General features: G+C 45.8%; 1 protein-coding gene across 3 annotated transcripts in view; it reads right to left on the bottom strand.

Moving 5' to 3' along the window:
* PHACTR4 (phosphatase and actin regulator 4) overlaps nucleotides 1–22729 on the bottom strand; it is a 102862-nt gene extending 80133 nt beyond the window's left edge. The window contains exon 1 of one of the 3 annotated variants that reach the window (XM_048825817.2): nucleotides 22634–22729. The gene's annotated coding sequence lies outside the window, so the exon portion shown is untranslated. Of the gene's footprint in view, nucleotides 1–744; nucleotides 857–22633 lie in introns of those variants that run through there. The other 2 variants (XM_048825822.2, XM_048825818.2) reach the window with 2 other exon arrangements.
* Between the last annotated feature and the right edge of the window lie 430 nt (nucleotides 22730–23159).

Below are 23159 nucleotides of genomic sequence, written 5' to 3'. Positions count from 1 at the left end.
ATATACTGAAATATGTGCAATAAAAAGCCACTGAAGTGAAGAGCCAGGCTTAATTAGACAGCATCTCCAAATCCCAGTTCTACAGCCAAAGCTGACAGGTGGATGAGATGCACAGAAACCTGTTTCACTTCCAGCAAAGCATTTCTACATCAGGGCATAGAGATAGAAAGTATACCTGCCCGATCCTGTCTACACTAGCAAAACTGCTTTGTTAAGGAATCATTTTAGAACACAGTAATTCTCCACCCATAACACCACATCTTAGACTTGCATGTAGGCAGATCAAACAATATTATAATTTTACTAATCATCCAATCTTTATCATGGTTATAATGCAGCCCCGAATGGTAACTTGGGCCCATGCACTCTGCCAAGACCGTACTGTTATAACTAAACTAAGGGGAACGTGGTGCTATAATATGATCCAAACCCCCACCACTGCACAGCAACTCTTACTCAGGCTCTGGCTAGATTCCATTGGTGCGACGTAGTGTGCAATGACTACACGGCATTGGTGCTGCTGAGCCGCTCGCACCCTACGCCGATGGGCGCAAGCTCTCCCGTTGGTTTAATTATTCCAGCCCCTGAGGACGGTAGCTACGTCAGCAGGAGAAGCTCTCCCACCGACAGTGCAGCGTTTAGGTCTCTGTAATTTAGGTCACGCGGGGGTGGCTTAGTCACACCCCTGAGAGAGAGAACTTATACCAACATAAGTTGAACATGAACATGCAGCAGGCTACTCACCTACAGCAGCTCTCCGACAATACCGCCTGTGCTTAAATAGCACTTTTTGTTCGATGTTCGAAAGAATCATTCTGCTTCAGTTTCCCCATTTGTAAAATAGCGATAGACCGTTTAATTGACTTGCCTAAGGTCAGAGAACACGGGTAGTCAATAGGCTGGCCACGAGCCAAAACCGGACCAGACACTTTTGAATGGACCCCCAAATCTTTTTATTTACTTATTATTGTTATTGTTTTCTCTGGCGTCTGGACCTTGCCTATACTTTGACCAAGAAATCTGGACCTTGACAAAACTAATTGACTACCCCAGTCACAGAACAAGTTAACAGCAGAACTAGGAACAGAATCCAAGACTCCTGTCTCTATGAATATGCTCTATCTGAAAGGCCAATCCGCCTCCTACAGAACTTGACTATATCTACTGCAGAGAACAATTCAATGGGCAGAGAAAGGATTACAACTTGACTCCTCCCCTCCTCCCCCCCGCCCATCGGACTCTAGGAAAAGACAACTTTTCCCCCTTGTATATGCGGTCCTCCTCTAACCTGCCATAGTCTCAGCATCCCCTCAGCGAATAGTGGTCAATTTGAATTAGTGATACATGAGCACAGGGAGCTGATCACAAAATTATTCCCCCCTCTAAAGGGCTATTAATTTTATTCTGGGTGGTCAACTGGATTCTAGTAGGAAGACTTAAGTCTTCCTATAAACATGAGGCTTTTGGCTGCCTGCTTGGAAATAACTGGCAATTTTCAGTTAAACAGCCTATAATGTTTGACACTTTAAAAAGAAAAGGCTTTTTATTCTGCAATTGCAATGCTGGGAACATTTATCTACAGCTCACTGTTTTACATCTTCTCCATGGCAGCTCTAAAGTGAAGCAAGTGTATTCGTTTAGGAGTGACTGCTGGATTTCAGTACTTCTCCTTAGTATGCTGACAGAAACTGGGGTGTGTCTGCACTGGGTATTTTATATTCTTCCACCAGTGGTAGCACTAGTGTAGACCAGCTGCGAGCATTTATACATCAGCTCCCCCTTGACTTGATCTGAGCAAGATTAGATGGTGGTAAGGCATCTAAGTTCTGCCTACGCTAGCAGTATACCAGGCCTACACAAGAGGTAGCTGGATAGTGGTAGAACTTAAAAAGGCTAACCCTGGGGAAAATCCTGGACCATTATCTCCCAAGGGAACTACACGGTATAAGTCACTTTCATGCTCCTCCTCTCCAGGAGAGCTGGCTGTATTTCAAGGAATCCCTGTTGAGGTTACAGGGACAAACCATCCCGATGAGTCGAAAGAATAGTAAATATGGCAGGCGACCAGCTTGGCTTAATGGTGAAATCCTAGCGGATCTTAAACATAAAAAAGAAGCTTACAAGAAGTGGAAGGTTGGACATATGACCAGGGAAGAGTATAAAAATATTGCTCGGGCATGTAGGAATGATATCAGGAGGGCCAAATCGCACCTAGAGCTGCAGCTAGCAAGAGATGTCAAGAGTAACAAGAAGGGTTTCTTCAGGTATGTTGGCAACAAGAAGAAAGCCAAGGAAAGTGTGGGCCCCTTACTGAATGAGGGAGGCAACCTAGTGACAGAGGATGTGGAAAAAGCTAATGTACTCAATGCTTTTTTTGCCTCTGTCTTCACTAACAAGGTCAGCTCCCAGACTGCTGCGCTGGGCATCACAAAATGGGGAAGAGATGGCCAGCCCTCTGTGGAGATAGAGGTGGTTAGGGACTATTTAGAAAAGCTGGACGTGCACAAGTCCATGGGGCCAGACGAGTTGCATCCGAGAGTGCTGAAGGAATTGGCGGCTGTGATTGCAGAGCCATTGGCCATTATCTTTGAAAACTCGTGGCGAACGGGGGAAGTCCCGGATGACTGGAAAAAGGCTAATGTAGTGCCAATCTTTAAATAAGGGAAGGAGGAGGATCCAGGGAACTACAGGCCAGTCAGCCTCACCTCAGTCCCTGGAAAAATCATGGAGCAGGTCCTCAAAGAATCAATCCTGAAGCACTTGCATGAGAGGAAAGTGATCAGGAACAGCCAGCATGGATTCACCAAGGGAAGGTCATGCCTGACTAATCTAATCGCCTTTTATGATGAGATTACTGGTTCTGTGGATGAAGGGAAAGCAGTGGATGTATTGTTTCTTGACTTTAGCAAAGCTTTTGACCTGGTCTCCCACAGTATTCTTGTCAGCAAGTTAAGGAAGTATGGGCTGGATGAATGCACTATAAGGTGGGTAGAAAGCTGGCTAGATTGTCGGGCTCAACGGGTAGTGATCAATGGCTCCATGTCTAGTTGGCAGCCGGTATCAAGTGGAGTGCCCCAAGGGTCGGTCCTGGGGCCGGTTTTGTTCAATATCTTCATAAACGATCTGGAGGATGGTGTGGATTGCACTCTCAGCAAATTTGCGGATGATACTAAACTGGGAGGAGTGGTAGATACGCTGGAGGGGAGGGATAGGATACAGAAGGACCTAGACAAATTGGAGGATTGGGCCAAAAGAAATCTGACGAGGTTCAATAAGGATAAGTGCAGGGTCCTGCACTTAGGATGGAAGAATCCAATGCACCGCTACAGACTAGGGACCGAATGGCTCGGCAGCAGTTCTGCGGAAAAGGACCTAGGGGTGACAGTGGACGAGAAGCTGGATATGAGTCAGCAGTGTGCCCTTGTTGCCAAGAAGGCCAATGGCATTTTGGGATGTATAAGTAGGGGCATAGCGAGCAGATCGAGGGACGTGATCGTTCCCCTCTATTCAACATTGGTGAGGCCTCATCTGGAGTACTGTGTCCAGTTTTGGGCCCCACACTACAAGAAGGATGTGGATAAATTGGAGAGAGTCCAGCAAAGGGCAACAAAAATGATTAGGGGTCTAGAACATATGACTTATGAGGAGAGGCTGAGGGAGCTGGGATTGTTTAGCCTGCAGAAGAGAAGAATGAGGGGGGATTTGATAGCTGCTTTCAACTACCTGAAAGGGGGTTCCAAAGAGGATGGCTCTAGACTGTTCTCAATGGTAGCAGATGACAGAACGAGGAGTAATGGTCTCAAGTTGCAGTGGGGGAGGTTTAGATTGGATATTAGGAAAAACTTTTTCACTAAGAGGGTGGTGAAACACTGGAATGCGTTACCTAGGGAGGTGGTAGAATCTCCTTCCTTAGAGGTTTTTAAGGTCAGGCTTGACAAAGCCCTGGCTGGGATGATTTAACTGGGAATTGGTCCTGCTTCGAGCAGGGGGTTGGACTAGATGACCTTCAGGGGTCCCTTCCAACCCTGATATTCTGTGATTCTATGATTCCCCATCAGCAGTTACCACAGAGCATCCTCCTCCTCAGTGGAGGGCATCAGATCTGCAATACTTTTTCTCCCGTGGCCAGGTAAATAACTTTCCCAAAAGCTAAGGTGGATCAGGCAATATCTTTTATTGGACCAACTTCTGTTGGTGAGAGAGACAAGCTGGAATGGTCTTTAATCTTGTACCCTAACTTGGAGTCTATTTTCCTCCTAGAGTCTCCTTCTGCAGCATAATCCTAAAGGAAGAAGTGTAGGTCCAGATACTGTATAGCAAAAAGCTGCAAGATTTGAATACACAAAGGGAACACTTAGCCACCAGATGCATTTTTGATTATTCAAACTGAGAAACTTGCTGCTGCGTCTGCCAAGACAGGGAAACCATTTCAATAGGTAATCAAAATGTCATGCTTCATAGTATAATCTGATCACCACAGCCACCAGGAAGAATAAATTCTCCTTCTTCACTCCTGCCTGGGGTCCCTATTTCCACAACTGCAAATCTGACCCCAGGCATCAGAGTACTGGCTATTGCCAGAGGCTGATCCTGGATTTACGCATCAAATTAACTGCTGTGAAGAGCTAGAGCTGAAATTGGGGAAAGCAGGAAATCCAACAGTCCTCTGTAAAGGTTACAGAAGCATATTAGCCACAGTTGGGAGCAGGTCATGTCCAGCTACAGGTTCTACATATTTAAGTACTTACGTGCTCCCATCAATTTACTCCGAGAATAGTCAAGGAGGAAATGTGCAAGTGTAAGATTTTGCAGCTAATGTTTTTCCAACAGCAGGCGCTTTCAATCCAGCCAAACGTATCACAAATTTTGAACAATCTACACAGAGCAGCTTCCTACCATCACCAATCAAAAGAGTTTCCATTAATTTCCTTACTTTAAGCTCTCTATGCTTCTCCATTTGCAAAGTAGTTTATGTCCCTTGTAAGATCAAGAAAAATTTGCCAGCCCAAGCACAAAAGACTTTTCCCATGCCAATTCATAATGATATTTTACTCGCCCGTCAAAATATCATCACTCACCTTGGGTGAGTGGGCGAGTAAAAGTTTGCAAAGCAATCTTATCACTTTCAGCACACAACCTGAAATCTAACCACGTTGCTAAGACACCATCTGTGCTGAATTCGCACAATGTTTGAATAATACTCTGCTGGAAAGGTGCAAACATGATTTCCCTGGCCGGTATAAATAGGGTCAAATGGTGAGTTACAATATGGCTCACTGAAGTTCAGCCCTATTGATACTAGCCAACAAAAGTGTTCGCCTCTTTCTATCATGAAATATTTTTCCAAACAGATCTGGCGAGCACATTTGGAATTGAGCATAGATGGGGCCCACTAAATATCATTCCTTTTTAAATGAAGTTTTCAGGGTCTGCAAATAAAAATGCAGACAGTCTGGTCTAAATTATTATGGTCTGAAAACAAGGACAATGCTCTATTTGTCGCTCAGAGTAACAACAGGAAATTGAAGTAATCCAGGGCCTATGTATTACCTTCAAAAATTCGTTAGATTCACCCTACCAAAAAGCAAAGGACCGATTGGAAGTGGGAGGGCAGTGGGAATACACATGGGGTGAGCGTATGGGGGGAAAAACCAGTCTGTGTACCCATTGTAAGAGACAACCACCAATGTACCTTTCTAAAACACGTTCAGGAGCCCTCATGCCAATTGCTAAAAGAAAGCGTGATAAACCAGTTATACAGTTAGTAGCCAGGGACAGTAGCTTTGTTTCCAAGAGAATATGACTGCAGCTCAGAGACAAAGGATGTAAGGGATGAATGGAAAGAGGACCTCAGGGTAAGTCTACACTGCAATAAAAGCCCTGCAACAATGAATCTAAGAGCCTGAGCCATTGACTTGGGTTTGTGAGAATCAGGCTACAGGGCTAAAAATAGCAATACAAGCGTTGGGGGTCAGGCTGGAACCAGCTTAGCTGGTGCTTCTCTTTGGGCTTGTCGACACTTACAGAGGTGCAGCAGTACAGCTCTCCCACCGGCTTAATAACTCCACCTCTGCGAGAGGCAGTAGCTATGACACTGAGAGAAGCTCTCCCACCAACACAGCGCTGTCTAAATGGGGAGTTAAGGTTGGTATAACTACATTGCTCAGGGGTGTGGATTCTTCACACCCCTGAGCAACATAGTTATATTGAAGAACGTACGTAGTGTAGACCAAGCCTAAGCCTCTGAAACGGCAGAGGATTACAATGTGAACCAGACACCAGCTTTACTCTCTTTTTTTTAAATACACATGTGCGTGAACTATTGCTCATTAAAAATGAGAAACTATTAGAATTGGATATAGCCAGGAAGAATGCTGCATACAGACTTCTTACAGACAAGCCCCCGCCCTTACTACCACAGGCTCTCTTGAGTAGAGTCAGTCAAAAGCATTGCATTATGTATTGCTTTTGGGATATGTGCTGTCAGTGAATCCACCCACTCAAATGATGCATCCGATGAAGTGAGCTGTAGCTCACGAAAGCTTATGCTCAAATAAATTGGTTAGTCTCTAAGGTGCCACAAGTACTCCTTTTCCTTTTGCGAATGTTGTAAGTGTAAGTTCGGTAATATTTAGCAAGTGCCACTCCATCAAAGCTCTTGGGGAGACATGCAGACATTTAAAAACCACAACTCTAGTGATTAGCTTGGTTGAAGATGAATCATGGTGAAGAGCTCAAGACTGAATCCTCCTGGCAGTGTCTCATGCAAACATCCAATCCACAGATTTATATTTAACTAGCCCACATTACTAGGGGCAAACCACATGCACAGAATATCAGAGTCTGGATTTTTCTTATTCCCCCAAAAACCTGCACTTAGGTTTGTTTTTTTAAAAGCTTTCTAGCCATTCAGGTTCAGAAGGGACTTCAGAATATACCTAGCCTGGTGCTCTGATGTCTGTAGACAGGCAGACAGAAACAAAGGTCATGCTCTCCCCCACCACAACCTCTCACTTCACAGAGGTGTTGTTGCTGAAGTAAAATTTAATCTAGCATTCAACTGCTAACATTGTTAACCATTTCAGAATAGGTCCCTGATCAAAAACATTCAACCCCCTTCTCCCCAAAATGACTGAAAGCCCTGGGATACCACAGTAATGGACATGGCATAATAATATCAGGAATGCACCATGATTTTGATAGGGCATTGCTCAGAAATAAGGCTGCAGGTTTTGAATCCGCAAACAGAATGTTTCAGTCAACTGATTATCTCGATTACTCTGATACACTCGTTACTGTAATTAAAAATTAGGGTTAGAGTGGTCATCTAAGAAATACTTGACTTCAGAATGTAGTTTGCGGTCCCTGACACTTCATCCAGCAACAGATGGTTTTTAAGTATCCCTTGAGATTTACAATGATAAAATATAAATAAGGGGCCAAGTAAATTAGACAAAAGCTGGGAAAAATTGTGATTCATGGAAAATCTCTCAGGATTAGCCAAAAGCCTCCTGATATATTTCTACTATGTTTGCCAATCTTACACTGGTATAAGGAATACTACTCTATAGTCTCTAGAGCAGTGCTTCTCAAGCTATCGGATGTGGGGGACCAGCAATTTCTTTTCCCCCCAATGTGCACGCAGACTGGCAGCCGATGGCTCATCCGCGGACCACCACTTTGAATAGCACTGCTCTAGAGCAGTGATGGGCAACCCGCAGCCCATCAGGGTAATCCGCTGACAGGCCACGAGACAGTTTGTTTATGTTAACCATCCGCAGGCACGGCCGCCTGCAGCTCCCAGTGGCCACGGTTCACCGTTCCCGGCCAATGGGAGCTGCGGGAAGCGGGGGCCCGCAGGCGGCCCACCACTGCTCTCGAGTTTACTCGACTATAAAGTGCCATGCACACTAATAGCACTACATACATTTTCCAAGGAACTAGCTCATGCTAATTAGTGGGAAAGTTAGAAATTTCTTGCAGCTCTAGGAGGTGGGGCCTTGATGGAAGGGGTGGAGTATCCCCTGGCAGATTAGAAACTCAGCACCTATGTCCCGGGCCCCGCACCATCCCCCCCCGCCCCCCCAAAGGACAGCCCTGCTCAGAAGTGTGAAAAATCCACGCCCCTGAGCAATGTAGTTATACTGACCTAACCCCTGGGGTAGACAGCACTATATCGATGGGAAAGCTTCTCCAGCAACATCACTACCATCTCTTGGGGAGGAAAGCAGTGCAACTACGCCACTGCAGCTTTTTAAGCTTCCTTTTTTCTGCCCTTCGATATTTACATCATGAATGCGGGAAAGTTTTTGAAACCTATCCTTTACAAATGTGACTCTGATCAACACCACAGACTAAGCATCTATAAATAGGCCATAAAATACTCAGAATACATTGCAATGAACTGGCAGGGAACTCCACCCTCTTGTTAAAGGTTTTGCTCCTACAGAAACTGTGATTAAACATGCAATACCATGCATCAGCTACCTGAAACAGAGGTGCGCCTCCGTGAACAAGGAAGGGCCTGAGAGTGACTGAACAATATTTCATGCGTATCAGATCTTAACTCAAATGTTCCCCCGTACAAGCTCTGCCAAGAAACTAGTCTTGCTCTCGTACGGCAGAGTTGTAGGGGAACTCTCTTGCAGAAAAGCAATGGAGTTTAGCACCTTAATTAGTTTTTAAGATCTAACAAACAACCCAGGAACAGGTGCGCCCAAAGTCACATGCACCCACTACAATAATGCAGGAAGGGTAAACAGGAGTAAATTTCTGTTTGCAAGCACAGCCAACTGGATTGCTAGAATCTATATGGCACTCTCTCAAACCACCTGTTCTGCTGCCTAGCAGCAGCCAGCACACAGACACCATTATATTGATGGCAAACTAGGAGATCTAGATTGTTACAGAAACACCACTGCTAGCAACAAGTGTCAACAGATCACAATTTCTCTTCCCTACTTAATTCAGGCCATGTCTACACTAGGAAGTTTTGCTGTCAGAATCTTTACCGACACTTAGCTGCCAACATTACTATGTTGGTACAGCACACGCACACTTGGCTGCTTTTTCCAGTGCCATGCATCCTCACCATGAAAAGCTGTGTCAGCAAAAGACACTGCTCTCTGTTGGTTGGCATTCCAGCATACCCCACACCGTGTGCAAAACTGCCTTGACGGACACCACCACTCTACTATAGGCAAGTCTTGTAATGATATCTTGACCGATATTTCAATCAAGTTGCCTTCAGAGAGCACAACACATTTACAAAAAAGGTTATTTTTGTTTCTGTGGCCTGGGAAATTAGGTTGGTATAACTGTCACTCAAGATTGTGAAATGCCTACACCTCTGAAAGCCACAGTTAAACCAACATAACCCCTGGTACAGACAGCAATAGGTTGACAGGCGAACTCTCCTGTAGACTGAACTACCGCCTCTCGGAGAAGTGGAGTCCGTATGCCAATGGGAGAACCCCTCCCCATCAGCGTAGGTAGTGTCTTCCCAAAAGTGGTGCAGCTGCATCACTGTTGCGTTGTGTTGACAAGCCCTCAAGTCACATTAAAAAAAAAGAGCAGTCACTCAATAACTTACAAGAGGCTGCTGCAATAGAGTCCAGTCTGACTTTAGTGACCATCTGCAATCAAATGTGTCTGCTAGTTAATAATTTGCACAACTGCAAACTTTAGAAACAGAAATTATAAATTAAACGGACTGATTTCCAATACCTGGTACTAATTATGCTTTCCTTTCATACACTGGAAGCCTTTCTGCAGCTATAGTTCAGCCTTGCATGGAGATTAAATTATCAATCAGAAAAAATAAAATCATACTATCAAAACATTTAAGGGTCCTTTACTGCCATGAATCACTCTATAAGAGCTTTGAGCAAAGACCCTTTTCCACCCTTTTAACTGCCAACACAGAACTGCAAACTGCCAACTTTCCAACTCCATTTTGCCATGCCATTGGGCAAAAAGATCCACAGACAAGAGCACAAAACACTTTGGTCCAGCTGATGCTCAGCATGGACCAATCAAGCAAGGCAAGGGTTGGGGAGGCACTCACCAAAACTTGCCAGAACAGCAAAGTGGGCTTTAAAAAAGGTTTAATTTTTCCAGAGACCAATGCTCTCAAATCAGAATAAATCCTTCAACTGAGATCATCCACAACTCATTTACTAGTTAGAAATGTTAACATATTCAGTTTTTATGCTAGAATCTTTGTTCTCTCTACCTATGTTCCTCTTAAATGTTTCAATTTGAGGGGCGGTGAAAGAGGAAATTTCTCTGCAGTTTCTTTTTCTTTTCACACGGAGATGTTAAGATTGTTCAATAGAAGTCTCACTTTGCAAGAATGTCACTAAGTAATGAAAACCTAATGGTAAACATGTTCCCATCACAGTATGTCTCAAACAGAAAGCCTCCCCACAGCAGAGACTGAAACTATTAAATGAAGAAATGGAACGCATGAGTTATGAGGAGAGGCTGAGGGAGCTGGGATTGTTTAGCCTGCAGAAGAGAAGAATGAGGGGGGATTTGACAGCTGCTTTCAACTACCTGAAAGGGGGTTCCAAAGAGGATGGCTCTAGACTGTTCTCAATGGTAGCAGATGACAGAACAAGGAGTAATGGTCTCAAGCTGCAGTGGGGGAGGTTTAGATTGGATATTAGGAAAAACTTTTTCACTAAGAGGGTGGTGAAACACTGGAATGCGTTACCTAGGGAGGTGGTAGAATCTCCTTCCTTAGAGGTTTTTAAGGTCAGGCTTGACAAAGCCCTGGCTGGGATGATTTAACTGGGAATTGGTCCTGCTTCGAGCAGGGGGTTGGACTAGATGACCTTCTGGGGTCCCTTCCAACCCTGATATTCTATGATTCTATGAAATGTATCACGACACAGAAAGGATGACCCAAGGGAAGCAGAAAAACCAAGAATGAAACCTGACCAAATATTCAAACTGGAGAATATGAAGAAATATTTTAGAACTAAACACACGGTTATTTCACATTTCACAGGGATTAAGAATTAGAATATTAATCACTGACATTATAAAAGCCCATGATACATGAGAGGCAGCTACTCTCTTATTAAGACAGACAGGACAAGAGAGGAAACAAAGGCATGGAGTCAAGTGACTTGCCTCATGCCACAGGGTATGTCGGCATCAGAACTATTAATAGAATGGAAGCCTAATGGATCCTACAGCATTCTTGTACTTTACTTTCCAAATCTGTGATGTGTTTGCAAAGATTATTTCCTTCCTTATGACAAGTGATAAGTCACACTCAGCATAGATTTGTCAAAAACAAATTGTGTCAAACCAACCTGATAGCTTTCTTTGACACGGTACCAAGGCGGGGGGGAGGGAGGAAGAGAAGCGGTAGACATGGTATATCTTGACTTTAGGAAAGCTTTTGATACTGTCTTGCATGACCTTCTCACAAACAAACTAGGGAAATGCAACCTAGATGGAGCTACTATAAGGTGGGAGCAAAACTGGCTGGAAAAGGGTTCCCAGAGAGTAGTTATCAATGGTTCACGGTCATGCTGAAAGGACATAACGAGTGGGGTCCCGCAGGAATCAGTTCTGGGTCCGGTTCTGTTCAATATCTTCATCAGTGATTTAGATAATGACATACAGAGTACACTTCTAAAATCTGCAGACGATACCATGCTGGGAAGGATTGCAAATGCTTTGGAGGATAGGATTAAAATTCAAAATAATCTGGATAAACTGGTGAAATGGTCTGAAGTAAATAGGATGAAATTCAATAAGGACAAATGCAAAGTACTCCATTTAGGAAGGAACAATCAGTTGCACACATACAAAATGGGAAATGACTGCCTAGGAAGGAGTACTGCGGAAAGGGATCTGTGGGTCATAGCAGACCAAGAGCTAAATATGAGTCAACAGTGTAACGCTGTTGCAAAAAAAGCAAAAAAGCAAACATCATTCTGGGATGTATTAGCAGGGGTGTTGTAAGCAAGACACGACAAGTAATTCTTCTGCTCTATTCTGCGCTGATTAGGCCTCAACTGGAGTATTGTGTTCAGTTCTGGGCGCCACATTTCAGGAAGGATGTGGACAAATTGGAGAGAGTCCAGAGAAGAGCGACAAAAATGATTAAAGGTCTAGAAAACATGACCTATGAGGGAAGATTGAAAAAACTGGGTTTGTTCAGTCTGGAAAAGAGAAGACTGAGAGGGGACATGACAACAGTTTTCAAGTATGTAAAAGGTTGTTCCCAAGGAGGAGGAAGAAAAATGGTTTTTCTTAGCCTCTGAGATAGAACAAAAAGCAATGGGCTTAAATTACAGCAAGGGAGGTTTAGGTTGGACATTAGGAAAAACTTCTTAACTGTCAGGGTGATTAAGCACTGGAATAAATTGCCTAGAGGTGCTATGGAATCTCCATCATTGGAGATTTTTAAGAGCAGGTTAGACAAACACCTGCTCTAGATAATACTTAGTCCTGTCACAAGTACAGAGGACTGGACTAAATGACCTCTTGAGGTCCCTTCCAGTTGTATGATTAATTTTCTATAACCAATGACTGGATTGTGCTCATAGGGTCTTTTTAGAAAGCCAACTAAATACATCACAGTGATGAAATTCACTGCTTTGTCTGTATTAGTAATTATCGAAATCCACCAGATATGTTCTGCATAAGCCCCATATTCTCCACAGGGAAGCTGGATACTTCAGTATTCCAGAATAGCTGTCAGTATTCACTGAATGCAGTACAAAAAGAGTCAGTCAGGACTGAGATATCAGACATGTACTACCAATGAATGAGCTAAATTTTCCACTTCCTCCTAATACTAGTTATCATGCATATTCAGCAAAAATAAGTAAGTACATATCAGACAGAAGTAAGAGAATAGCACTTCTAAAGTTAATGATAAATTTACTGCAGGCCATAAAGAGCAATCAAACTGAGTTAGCAAGTATGAACTTTCCCCAAAGTAAGTCTGCGAGCATTATGTGTTCTGGCCTTTGCTGCCACTCCAGCACAAAGTGCAGAAACTTAATAAAAAAGCCAGTGGCCTGAAGCCACAGCTAATTTCAAAACTCTACTGTAAAACACAGCTGCCAAGGAAAACATTACATACATTGCTCATTGGGTAATTCCACATAGAAAGCCTGATATTACATGTCCAAGGCCTCAATGAACCCAGAAGAGAGTTCTGGAATCATGATTAAGCGTGCCAGCTACACTGGCTTCCTCACCATTTCGCTGGCCAATATGCCTGGGACCACACTATGCCAGAACCATGTTTGAAACATGTTTCAGCATCTTTTTAAAATATACTTCTAATATGACTGTGACAGTCTGTATCCCTATGTTCACCCTTTTTACAAAACTATAATGGATTTTGTACAAAGTATGCCTTGTGAGGTATCATTTGAAAGCTCATAATATGCTGATCATTATTGTCTTGATAAAATATGTGGGTCAACATTGCATGTGAAGTTATAAAACTCTACTGTATGACTTTGCTGAGACATGCTCCAAATTTAGAAAAGAAGGCACAAACCAGTTCCTCAGAGACAAAAGGCAAACTGGCCAAACATTTCAGTCAAGTGTCAACAAAATCAAATAGACTATCACCTGGTTAAGCGGCCATTCTTTGGAGGAAAAAGGGTGAGAGAGAAATTTACAAGTTGGCAAAGAAACAGCTGGAAGTCTCCAGTCCCACAGACGTTCCGTCACCTGAACCCCAGATGGAAATGATTCTCAAAGAAAAGAGGCACAAACTCCCTAGATTATTCATCCCTTTACCTGTACACATGGCATAGACAACACTTGAAAGACAAAGGAAGCATCACCGAACTGGGGAGAGATTCTGGCTGAAAGAGTTAGCCAGTAAAACTGCTAGAACATGTGGTGAAAGACCCCCTTTTGCTTTAAATTCACTTAGCTTGTTAAGTTTGGTATTATTTTGCATTTTACCTTTTATTTCTTTGTAACCAATTCTGACATTTATGCCTCATTACTTGTAATCACTTAAAATCTATCTTCCTGTAGTTAATAAACTTGTTTTATTGTTTTATCTAATCCACTGTTTGTTTGAATTGAAGTGTTTGGGAAATTTCATTTGGAACAACAAGATTTGTGAATATCATTTTCTATTATATAAATGATGGACTTTATATAAGCCTGTACTGCCAGGAGGGGCTGGGTACTACAAGATGCACATTGCTAGGGGAAAGTCTGAGACTGGGAGTTTGCTATTGTTGCCCTGCTGGTGTAATTCATGGGTGGCTGGCCACAGCACTTGTACAGTATAACTGGGAGTGATTTACAGGCTGAAGGTTGTGTGGGCAGACCAGAAGTGGTAGCTCTCACAGCGAAGCAGTGTAAAAGGCAACACAGCTGTTCCAGATTGTATCCTGGGTAATGTCACAACGATGTGATCCTGTCAACATGACCAAACAATGGGCCTGATTTTACCACCACTGTCACTGATGGGACATGTTAGAAAGAGGATTTAAACACTAATTTGGCCCACAGCCCAGGGTACATGAAGCTTAGGACACTCAGAAGAATGTGGACCCTCTCATGTATAGACAGTGAAAACTTTTCAAATAGGAAAAAAAGCTGTGTTTCTATTTCATTCAGATATTTCTTTTGGCTCTGTGCAAGAATCCCTCACAAGGAAGTGAGCCCAAAGTGACTAACAATCTCTTTCACTTCTGAATCTTTCTGTGGAACACTTAATTAAATACTGTTTACAGGAGATGAAACGTGCTAACATCTATGACAGTGAGAGACCAACCTTGTTTGCATAAGCCAGTTGGCCCCATTAAGCGTATTCCAGCAATCATCATCCTGTTATAGGTCCCAGCTGGAAACGACCGGTACATCTAAAATGCAAGGCCATTCATACTTTTGAATCCTTATACTGAAACGGTGAATAGTAATTAAGATTCTATGGCCACATCCATACTTTTGGCATAGCCATGTTAGCAGAACAGCTTTAAAAAACAAGTTAATAGTTCAGGCAAAAAATGGTTTAATACTCTACCCAGCCAGCAAAGAACGGTTCTAGCCTTGAAGAATAATTTTTCTCCAACCAGTTTTTTTACTGGTGTAACTCCACTGAAGCCATGTCTACACTAGAAAAAGTTTTCCGGTATAACTATACCAGCCAACCCTTAGCGTAACATCTACCAGCAAAACACTAACTGTACCTTTGCCAGTATAGCTTATATCGGTTTGGAGAGTAAAATAAGCTACCAGCAAAAGCACTTTGATGTCAGTATAACTGAGTCTACACTAGGGCTTTTGCTGATATAGTTCTTTTTTTTTTTGTTTTCTATGATCACACTTCTAACATATGGCTATACTGTACTAGCAAAGCTTTCTAGTGCAGACCTGCCTGGAGTTTAATGGAATTATTCCTGATTTATAGCAGCAGAAAATATATAAAAGGAGAGGAGAATCAGACACTAGAGGTAAAATCTGCAAATAAGCCTAAATGGATTAGGAGCCTGGGTCCCATTTCAAAAGTGACTTAGGCACTTAAGAGCCTAAGGCTTGGTCTACCCTACCAATTTATGTCAGTATAACTACATTGCTCAGGGGTGTGGAAAAGAGCAATGTGCTATAACCCCCAGCATAGACAGTGCTGTCAACGGGAGGGCCTCTCCTGTCAACATGGCTGCCGCCTCTCGGGGAGGTGGAGTACCTACGCTGATGGCAGCAGCTCTCCTCTCAGCATCGGTAGCGTCTTCACTAAGCTCTACAGCAGTGCAGCTGCACCACCACTGTGCTCTTCGGGCTTGTCTACCCAGGCACATTACAGCGCTGCAACTTGCTTGCTCAAGGGGGTGAAAAAACACCCCCCTGAGCGCAGCAAGTTTAAGCGCTGTAACATGCCAGTGTAGACAGCGCACCTGCCCTTGCGAAGGTGGGTTTTTTAGAGCACTGGGAGAGCTCTCCCCCAGCACTCTGCCAGGACTACAGCAGCGCTTTACCAGTGCCAGTGTAAACAAGCCCTAAGTGCACACAAGCACTTGGTCTCATTGAAAGCCAATGAAGCTGTTAGGTAAGCAGTTCTTAACCGTGTTTTATAATCAGCACATCAAAGGCACAAATACAAAAGAATGAAGTTAGGGCTGGGTAAATAGTTTGCTTTCTCCTCCACATTACGGTAGAAAGCCAAGTGCTTTTCCAAAAAACAGCAATACATTAGGTTCCTGTTTGTGAGGAAGGACTTGTTTTCCCTACTGTCATCCTCTTCGCATCTTTGCCACTGATGTTTTCTATCGTTTCACATAAATATACCATTCAGTTAAGAGATGAATCATGTTCCTTAAACTGATAACATCAGGGAACAATTAGTTTCTCTAATGTGGTTTGAAAAGGGCTTGAAGTCCTATGTAAATAGATTCAAATAAGCATTATTGTGCCAACGAAGATTTCACTAGGTACAAAAAGTGCCTATCATCTTGGTATCCTAGCCCCAATCAGGTCAAATTAAAGTCAACAGAAAGTCTGTGCACAGAACAGCATCTTTCGATTTAAAAATATCTTGAAAAAATAATCAGAAGTGTAGGGCTGGAAAAGACCTCAAGAGGTCATCTAGTCCATCCCCACTCACAAAGGCAGGATTAAAGTATACCTAAACCATCCCTGACAGGTGTTTGTCTAACCTGCTCTTTAGAACCACCAATGACCAGGATTCTACAACCTCTCCAGGTAACTTGTTCCAGTGCTTACCTGTCCTTATAGTTTGAAAGATTTTCCTAATATCTAACTTAAACCTCCCTTGCTCAAACTTAGCTGATTACTTCTTTGCTGGTTTCTTTAAAGCTGGGTAAGTATCCATGACATAGACCCAGTAGAATATCAGTTCCTGATGTGGATGGGGCTGAAGTAACTATAGGTCATATCAGCCATACCACCTGGCTTGCAAGCTTGCTTCCCCATCCCCAGCATTCCTTTGAATATTTACTCAGTCACTTGTAAATTAATCCTCAGATACCAGGAGCACATCATGAACCAAAAAGTCAGACAAGATAGCACAGTGGCTTAATGCACAGGGCTGAGAGTCAGAAGATCTGTGTTCTCTCTTGCCCAGTTCCCCATCAGCTTGCCATGTGACCATCAGTTATTCACTTCTAACCTCTACCTCAGCTTCTTGTGGGAATATTTCCATGCCTCATAGGCATGGAGCAATTTATGCATGTTTTTAGAGCACTTTGAGATCATCAAATTGAAGGCATTATGGAAATCCCAAGTGCTTGTATATCTACATTTTTTTTATATGCTGAAGCCTGAGAAGCCTCTTGAGAGGGCAGCACGAAGGATTCATAGAGCAAGTTTGTGAGCAGCTGATTTAAAGGGTACTATCTGGAAAGAGTTAAACACCTGCACTGGACCAATCACAAAGGTGCGACTGCTGATCTGCCTATTCACTGATTGACAAATGTGTGATTCCCCCAATGTGCAGAAAAGAACTAGTTTCAACTAGTTCTCATCACAGAGCACTGACAAATCAGCAAGAACTACTAATTAACTGATAAAAATAGACATCTGAAAACACTTTTTTCTTTACACAAAGCCAAGCACTGAGCTACTCCAGCCATATACTGTTCCGTTTTCCAAGTGTTCTAAAACCCACCCACAAAAGAACATTCTCAAAGCCACAAAAAAACACATGAAATACAGAATGTCAGAACCTCTCTCACCACAAAGAGAAATTAGGACCCCGATCCTATCAAATGCTGAGCACCTCTAACTAAGCACCCTCTACTCCACAGATTTCAGTGGGATTAGCAAGCAATCAGCCCCCGCACAGGATAAACCCTATTCAGTTTCCTAACTAATTCATAGGACCGTCCTCTCATTGCGAACCAGTCCCTACCTATTGTTTTGCTTGAAATAAATGGTTGAATGTATTATCCATGTGCCCACAGGGGTGGGCAACAGCTTGCTTAGCACATGGCAGCATTTATGTCAATAACTATGGACTGTAATATCTGAACAACAACTTTCATCACCACATGGGTTTTCCTTGAGCACTTTTTTGCTTATTGAATGAGTTTTTATAGCTAGTGAATAATAATCACTGACTAAAATGCCTGAATCAACTTCAATATTTCCTAATTTTAAAAATTTTTAAAATATAATGCCTAACTGTGTCTAAAGCGATCAAGCTTGATCAAAATACAAGTGGCTTGTTTCAATACAAATGCTTTGGCTCCTGAGATCATCAAATTAAACTGAAGATCAAATTAACCAGTGACTGAATGAAGTGGAAGGCTGTGTAATCACAGATTACTGATCTGGCAGCAGAGAAACAAGGATGCAATCACATTTTACCCATTGGTGTCAGTCCCTCCACAGGGATCTACATTCCCACTAATGACAGGTTTCAGAGTAACAGCCGTGTTAGTCTGTATTCGCAAAAAGAAAAGGAATACTTGTGGCACCTTAGAGACTAACCAATTTATTTGAGCATGAGGAAGTGAGCTCACGAAAGCTCATGCTCAAATAAATTGGTTAGTCTCTAAGATGCCACAAGTACTCCTTTTCTTATTCCCACTAATGTTACCCTCCCTTCCCCCGCCCTCCCAAGAGACACTCAAGTCTGCTCCAGGGCTCATAGCAAATAAACCGGGTATGTCCTGATGGGGAAAATGTGCATTCTTTTAATCATATTAGCTCACCATGATAGCTTGTATTTTAACAGGGCTTTTCTAACAAGTCCAAAACTGTGTTAGACAGCTACATTTCAGCCTGAGAGGGGGCAGCTTAAACAGCATTGAATATGTTAGGAAAGCCTTGTTAAAAGGTCTTCTCTACACAGGAAAGTTTTTTGGTATAACCCAAGGTGTGCATTGCAACCAGTATAGTGATATTAGTATAACTCTGGCATGCAGACACACTTATTCTGGTTTAAGAGTGCTTTTTGTCATTTTTAACTCATGATTTGGAAGGAGGTTGAGATAAACCAAAAAAATAACACCTCTTATACTAGAATATAGTATATTGAGGGGAGGAGGTGTTATATCAATTTAACCATAACAGTGTATATAACCAGCAAAACTTTCCCATGTAGACAAGCCCCAAAATGCAGGCTATCACCTGCCACATTGAGCTAACTAAACTTGGTTAACAAGACTGCTCATCAAGACAGGGTCCCAGAAAGCTTTGCCCTTCACCACCCACGCCAAACAAACTAGAGAATATAAAGATCTACCATTGATAAGTCTCTGTTTATATTTTTAAAAAGTGAATTCAACATTTAAAATGCATGAGCTGTCTATTTTAGGAGGTTTCTGTTCACTTTCTAGAAGAGGATTGAGACTCACTTCCTAGTCTATATTTTGTTGGAGAGATTTTTTTTCAAATGGCTATACCTCCACATTTCTGTAAATATTTGCACAGCTGCTTTCATACAATTGAACATAAACGTTTAAACTAAAAAGACAAAAAGTTTGAGAAAGGGAATATTAAGACCTTCAGTGTAGGGACTGTGATCATGAGTGCCCCTGTCCCCTTCTGGGCATTACTAAAATACTTTATACCAATACCAAATACCAATAGGTAAGCTCATCAATACTTTTTCAACTAACGTTGCAAGTCTACATATAGGCACTTCAAGACCTCACCCTCTTCCACTTGGACAAATACAATACAAGGCACTAGTGTTAAATAATTCGGTTACATAGATAAACGATAAAGGGAAAGGGAAATTTAGTTGGAAGTGAGGAAACTGTTTCAGATGAGATCTGAAACAGAGAGCCGATCAAGCAAACAGATACCAAGAAATCCGTTCCAACTAGCAGAAGTTGCAGACACAGTCTTGCAGAGAAGGCTCCTGCACTGGACTAGATGACCTCTTGCGGTCTCTTCCAGTCCTACAATTCTATGACGACACTATAAACAGTGGGGTCATACCAGGGTAGTTAAAACTGTACACCTTGTGTGTGTAGTCAAGGCCTAAGTGTTTCAAAAGAACAGGGAAGCATAGCAATAAAAGCCTTGGCCAAGATTTTTTTTTTTTTTAAACGGGGGGCCTAATGTTGGGGGCTCTTAAGCCTATATTCACAGGCACTTAGGTGGCCTGATTTTCAAGCACTACTCAGCAGCTCCCAACTGAAACTGGGTGCAGCTGGATGTGCAGCATGCTTGAAAATCGGGCTACTTATTTAAGTGTTGAAATACTGATTTAGAGTTTAGGCACCCATGTCTGAATTTTTCCATACTGACTTTAAACAAACAGATGAGGTTCTCTCCCTTCCTGGGACTGAGAGACTTGGAAAGCAAGGCATCACTGCCCTAAACTTTGGCATCACCACAAATTCTCTCCCTTCAGCCCCCCGTTACATTGTTTCAGAGTAGCAGCCCTGTTAGTCTGTATTCGCAAAAAGAAAAGGAGGACTTGTGGCACCTTAGAAAGCTTATGCTCAAATAAATTGGTGCCACAAGTACTCCTTTTCTTTTTGTTACATTGTGTTATCATGTTAGAAAGGGAAGGCTGAAGCTCACTGGTTTAGAGAAGCAGCATATGCCATCCCTCAACAGCCGCAAACGTCCAACTTGCCACAACAGCCAGGGGATAACCCATCTCCACAAGCGGTGCAGTGAAAAGCGGTGGGTTACAGCAACATGAGAGCGGCATTGGACCCCACACCCCTTTTGTCTTTGGATATTGTCTTAGTATGGAGCTAGATAGTATGCATGAAGTAAAGGAAGTCCTGGAGATAAAAGGCAGCTAGGGAAAAGAAGGGCGGGGGGTGAAGTGGGGAAGACAGAAAATGTGTCTGCATGTGAAACATGTGCAACAAGCAAGGAGGGAGAATCACAGCAGAGAGTGGGGGAGCAGTTGGGACGCTTGGGGTGGGGAAGAGAGACAAAAGGGGGCAGAGAGGAGCCAGCCCCAGACAAAAGAGGGTAAAGGGAGGTTAAATTGGGGCAGCCACAGGCAAAAAGAGGCTGGGGACAGGGGCTGGCCATAGAATGGGGAAGGGTGGGAGGGGAGGGACAGCAGTCTTGAGGGGACGACCCATAGGATAGTGAAGGGGCTCAGGGGGCTGAGGAAGTGGGAGCCAGCACCAGGCTGTGGGTTGGGGAAGGGTCCAGAAGGGGTGGGGGCAGAGGGTGTGCAGGAGCTAGCTCCAGGTGGTGGGAGGGGGCACGGGGAGAGCGAGAGCCAGCCCCAGGCAGTGGGATGAGGAAGGGTCCCGGGGGGCAGCGGGAATGGGGGGAGAGGGAGAGAGCCCCAGGCAGTGGGACAGGAAAGGATCGGGGGGGAGGCAGAGGAAGTGGGGTACAGGGAAGGGTAGAGGGGCCTGGCCATAAGATGGGGAAGTGTCCTGGGGGGCAGAGGGAGGGGAATATGGGGAAGGGTCCCAGGGCGGGGCAGAGAGGGGCCAGGCCATAGGATGGGAAGGGGAGGGTCCCGGGTGGGAGGGGGATATGGGGCAGGGTCCCGGGGGGGGGAGGGTCCCGGGTGGGAGGCAGGATATGGGGCAGGGTCCCGGGGGGGGGGAGGGTCCCGGGGGGGGGGGGATATGGGGCAGGGTCCCGGGGGGGGGATATGGGGCAGGGTCCCGGGGGGGGGGGGGCCGGGCAGTGGATGGACCAGGGTCCCGGGGGCAGAGGGAGGGAGGGGGGATACGGGGCAGGGTCCCGGGGGGATATGGGGCCGGGCAGTGGATGGGGCAGGGTCCCGGGGTGCAGAGGGAGCGGGGAGGAGGGATATGGGGCAGGGTCCCGGGGGAGAGGGGCCGGGCAGTGGATGGGGCAGGGTCCCGGGCGGCAGAGGGAGGGAGGGGGGATATGGGGCAGGGTCTCGGGGTGCAGAGGGAGCAGGGAGGAGGGATACGGGGCAGGGTCCCGGGGGGATATGGGGCCCGGCAGTGGATGGGGCAGGGTCCCGGGGTGCAGAGGGAGCGGGGAGGAGGGATATGGGGCAGGGTCCCGGGGGAGAGGGGCCGGGCAGTGGATGGGGCAGGGTCCCGGGCGGCAGAGGGAGGGAGGGGGGATATGGGGCAGGGTCTCGGGGTGCAGAGGGAGCGGGGAGGAGGGATATGGGGCAGGGTCCCGGGGGGAGGGGGGATATGGGGCAGGGTCCCGGGGGGAGGGGGGATATGGGGCCGGGCAGTGGATGGGGCAGGGTCCCGGGGTGCAGAGGGAGGGAGGGGGGATATGGGGCAGGGTCCCGGGGGGATATGGGGCCGGGCAGTGGATGGGGCAGGGTCCCGGGGTGCAGAGGGAGCGGGGAGGAGGGATATGGGGCAGGGTCCCGAGGGGAGGGGGGATATGGGGCAGGGTCCCGAGGGAGAGGGGCCGGGCAGTGGATGGGGCAGGGTCCCGGGGTGCAGAGGGAGCGGGGAGGAGGGATATGGGGCAGGGTCCCGGGGGAGAGGGGCCGGGCAGTGGATGGGGCAGGGTCCCGGGGTGCAGAGGGAGCGGGGAGGAGGGATATGGGGCAGGGTCCCGGGGGGATATGGGGCCGGGCAGTGGATGGGGCCGGGTCCCGGGGTGCAGAGGGAGCGGGGAGGAGGGATATGGGGCAGGGTCCCGAGGGAGAGGGGCCGGGCAGTGGATGGGGCAGGGTCCCGGGGGGCACCCGGCCACCCCCAGCCAGGAGGGGCGCGGGGCGGCATCGCCTCACCTGGCTGGGTCCTGCCCCGGCTCCGCTCTGCCCCGCGGCGGCCCCGCAGCTCCGAGTGCGCTCGGCGCGTGCCCGGAAGCCCGGCAGGCTGCAGGCGGGGGGGCGGGGCGCGCGCGGGGCATGCCGGGACTCGTAGGCCGTGGGGCGGGGGATATTATGGGATATTAACCAGGGGGGAGCTGTACTGGGAGGAGGTGCGGTTTGGGGAGCGGAGGGCGGGGCGGTTTGGGGAGAGGTGGGAGTTGGGGAGCGGAGGGCGGGGCAGTTTGGGGAGAGGTGGGGGGTGGGGAGCGGAGGGCGGGGTAGTTTGGGGAGAGGTGGGAGTTGGGGAGCGGAGGGCGGGGTAGTTTGGGGAGAGGTGGGGGGTGGGGAGCAGAGCGTGGGGCGGTTTGGGGAGCAGAGCCTGGGATAGTTTGGGGAGAGGTGGGGGTTGGGGAGCGGAGGGCGGGGTAGTTTGGGGAGAGGTGGGGGGTGGGGAGCGGAGGGCGGGGTAGTTTGGGGAGAGGTGGGGGGTGGGGAGCAGAGC

Source organism: Caretta caretta, chromosome 19, assembly GCF_965140235.1.
Source record: "Caretta caretta isolate rCarCar2 chromosome 19, rCarCar1.hap1, whole genome shotgun sequence".
In the NCBI taxonomy this organism is placed as follows: Eukaryota; Metazoa; Chordata; order Testudines; family Cheloniidae; genus Caretta; species Caretta caretta.
This window is presented reverse-complemented; position numbering and strand designations above follow the sequence as displayed.